The sequence below is a fragment of the Cervus canadensis genome, chromosome 14 (genome assembly GCF_019320065.1).
Source record: "Cervus canadensis isolate Bull #8, Minnesota chromosome 14, ASM1932006v1, whole genome shotgun sequence".
Taxonomy (NCBI): Eukaryota; Metazoa; Chordata; class Mammalia; order Artiodactyla; family Cervidae; genus Cervus; species Cervus canadensis.
In genome coordinates this window covers 61,762,240-61,766,492 of record NC_057399.1, presented here as the reverse complement: position 1 = coordinate 61,766,492, position 4,253 = coordinate 61,762,240, and positions in this window count along the sequence as shown.

The window sequence follows — 4,253 nt, the reverse complement described above, 5'->3', positions numbered from 1 at the left end:
TAGATTTATACACACACACACACAGATATATATATAGGCTCCTCCAGTGGCCCAGGGGTAAAGAATCTGCCTGCAATGCCGGAGTCCAGGATAGGCAGGTCTGATCTTTCGGTTGGGAAGATCCCCTGGAGAAGGGCATGCCTACCCACTCCAGCATTCTTGCCTGGAGAATGCCATGGAGAGAGGAGCCTGGAGGGCTACAGCCCATGGGGTCACAAAGACTTGGACATGACTGAAGTGACTTAGCACATACCATATAAATATATACATGTGTGTATACATACATATGTGTGTATACATACACACAGATACATATTGTGTGTATAGTGAAAGTCTCTCAGTCATGTCCAGCTCTTTGTGATCCCATGGGCTATACAGTCCATGGAACTCTCTAGGCCAGAATACTTAGTGGGTAGCCTTTCCCTTCTCCAGCAGATCTTCCTGACCCAGGGGTAGAACTGGGGTTTCCTGCATTACAGGTGGATTCTTTACCAACTAAGTTATGAGGGAAGCCCCAAGCCCCTTAAAGTGTGTGTGTGTGTGTGTGTGTGTGTGTATGTATATATATATATATATATATGCTTTTTCTGATGTATATAGTGTGTATATATACATGCCTTTTCAGATTATTTTCTATTACAATTTATTACAAAGTATTGAAGATAGTTCTTGCCCTTGGTGTTAATCTGTTTTATATCCAGTAGTGTGTATATGTTAATCCTAAACTCCTAATTTATCCCTCCCCACCCTTTCCCTTTGGTAACCACAGTTTTGTTTTTTAGAGACTACTTCTGTTTTGTAATTAGGTTCCTTTGTATCATTTTTTTTTTAGATTTCACATACATAATATCATATGGTATTTGTCTGTCTCTGTCTGACTTCCTTCACTCAGTATGATCATATCCACGTCCATCCATGTTGCTGCAAATGGCATTACTTCTTTCTTTTTCTTCCCAGGTGGTGCTAGAGGTAAAGAACCTACCTGCCAATTCAGGAAACGTAAGAGACTGAAGTTTGATCCCAGCGTCAGGAAGATCCCCTGGAGAAGGGAATGACATCTCACTCCAGTATTCTTGCCCGGAGCATCCCATGGACAGAGGAGCCTGGCAGGCTACAGTCCATGGTGTCACAAGAATCACTTACACAGCTGAAGCAACTTAGCACACACACACAATATTCCACTGTATATACGTATCGCATCTTCTTTATCCATTCCTCTGTTGATGGGTACTTAGGTTGCTTCCATGTCCTGGCTATTGTAAACAACACTGCAATGAACACTGAGAGGCATGTATCCTTTCAGATTATGTTTTTATCCAGATATTTGACCAGGAATGGGATTGTTGGATCATATGGTAGCTCTGTTTTTAGTTTTGACATGATTGTTTTACACTGAGATATATAGGATAAGACTCTTTTTTTAAATTTTTATTTATTTATTTTAATTGGAGGCGCTACTCCACGTTCATGGTCAGGAGGGGCGGCCATGAGGAGATACCCCTCATCCAAGGTAAGGAGCAGCAGCTGCGCTTTGCTGGGGCAGCCGTGAAGAGATACCACACGTCCAAGGTAGGAGAAACCCAAGTAAGATGGTAGGTGTTGTGAGAGGGCATCAGAGGGCAGACACACTGAAACCATAATCACAGGAAACTAGCCAATCTGATCACAGGACCACAGTCTGTCTAACTCAATGAAACTAAGCCATGCCGTGTGGGGCCAGCCAAGACAGACCGGTCATGGTGGAGAGGTCTGACAGAATGTGGTCCACTGGAGAAGGGAATGGCAAACCACTTCAGTATTCTTGCCTTGAGAACCCCATGAACAGTATGAAAAGGCAAAATGATAGGACACTGAAAGAGGAACTCCCCAGGTCGGTAGGTGCCCAATATGCTACTGGAGATCAGTGGAGAAATAACTCCAGAAAGAATGAAGGGATGGAGCCAAAGCAAAATCGATAGCCAGTTGTTGATGTGACTGGTGATAGAAGCAAGGTCTGATGCTGTAAAGAGCAATATTGCATACGAACGTGGAATGTTAGGTCCATGAAGCAAGGCAAATTGGAAGTGGTCAAACAGGAGATGGCAAGAGTGAATGTCAACATTCTAGGAATCAGAGAACTAAAATGGACTGGAATGGGTGAATTTAACTCAGGTGACCATTACATCTACTACTGTGGGCAGGAATCCCTTAGAAGAAATGGAGTAGCCATCATGGTCAACAAAAGAGTCTAAAATGCAGTACTTGGATGCAATTTCAAAAATGACAGAATGATCTCTGTTCATTTCCAAGGCAAACCATTCAATATCATGATAATCCAAGCCTATGTCCCAACCAGTAACACTGAAGAACCTGAAGTTGAATGGTTCTATGAAGACTTACAAGACCTTTGAGAACTAACATCCAAAAAAGATGTCCTTTTCATTATAGGGGACTGGAATGCAAAAGTAGGAAGTCAAGAAACACCTGGAGTAACAGGCAAATTTGTCCTTGGAGTATGGAATGAAGCAGAGCAAAGGCTAGAGTTTTGCCAAAAGAACGCACTGGTCATAGCAAACACCCTCTTCCAACAACACAAGAGACGACTCTATACATGGACATCACCAGATGGTCAACACCGAAATCAGATTGATTACATTCTTTGCAGCCAAAGATGGAGAAGCTCTATGCAGTCAGCAAAAACAAGACCGGGAACTGACTGTGGCTCAGATCATGAACTCCTTATTGCCAAATTCAGACTTAAATTGAAGAAAGTAGGGAAAACCACTAGACCATTCAGGTATGACCTAAATCAAATCCCTTATGATTATACAGTGGAAGTGAGAAATAGCTTTAAGGGACTAGAACTGATAGAGTGTCTGGTGAACTATAGAAGGAGGTTCTTGACATTGTACAGGAGACAGGGATCAAGACCATCCCCATGGAAAAGAAATGCACAATGGCAAAATGGTTGTCTGAGAAGACCTTACAAATAGCTGTGAAAAGAAGAGAAGTGAAAAGCAAGGAGAAAAGGAAAGATATTCCCATTTGAATGCAGAGTTCCAAAGAATAGCTAGGAGAGATAAGAAAGCCTTCCTCAGTGATCAATGCAAAGAAATAGAGGAAAACAATAGAATGGGAAAGACTAGAGATCTCTTCAAGAAAATTAGAGATACCAAGGGAACATTTCACGCAAAGATGGGTTTGATAAAGGACAGAAATGGTATGGACCTAACAGAAGCAGAAGATATTAAGAAGACGTGGCAAGCAATACACAGAAGAACTGTACAAAAAAGATTCATGACCCAGATAATCACGATGGTGTGATCAGTCACCTAGAGTCAGACATCCTGGAATGTGAAGTCAAGTGGGCCTTAGGAAGCATCACTACGAACAAAGCTAGTGGAGGTGATGGAATTCCAGTTGAGCTATTTCAAATCCTGAAAGATGATGCAGTGAAAGTGCTGCACTCAATATGCCAGCAAATTTGGAAAACTCAGCAGTGGCCACAGGACTGGAAAAGGTCAGTTTTCATTCAATCCCAAAGAAAGGCAATGCCAAAGAATGCTCAAACTACCCGCACAATTGCACTCATCTCACACGCTAGGAAAGTAATGCTCAAAATTCTCCAAGTCAGGCTCAGCAACACTGAACTGACTTCCAGATGTGGAAGCTGGATTTAGAAAAGGCAGAGGAACCAGAGATTAAATTGCCAACATCTGCTGGATCATCAAAAAGCAAGAGAGTTCCAGAAAAACATCTATTTCTGCTTTATTGACTATGCCAAAGCCTTTGACTGTGTGGATCACAATAAACTGTGGAAAATTCGGAAAGAGATGGGAATACCAGACCACCTGACCTGCCTCTTGAGAAACCTGTATGCAGATCAGGAAGCAACAGTTAGAACTGGACATGGAACAACAGACTGGTTCCAAATAGGAAAAGGAGGGCATCAAGGCTGTATATTGCCACCCTGCTTTTAACTTCTATGCAGAGTACATCATGGCGAAATGCTGGGCTGGAGGAAGCACAGCTGGAATCAAGATTGCTGGGAGAAATATCAATAACCTCAGATATGCAGATGACACCACCCTTATGGCAGAAAGTGAAGAGGAACTAAAAAGCCTCTTGATGAAAGTGAAAGAGGAGAGTGAAAAAGTTGGCTTAAAGCTCAACATTCAGAAAACTAAGATCATGGCATCTGGTTCCATCACTTCATGGGAAATAGATGGGGAAACAGTGGAAACAGTGTCAGACTTTATTTTTTTGGGCTCCAA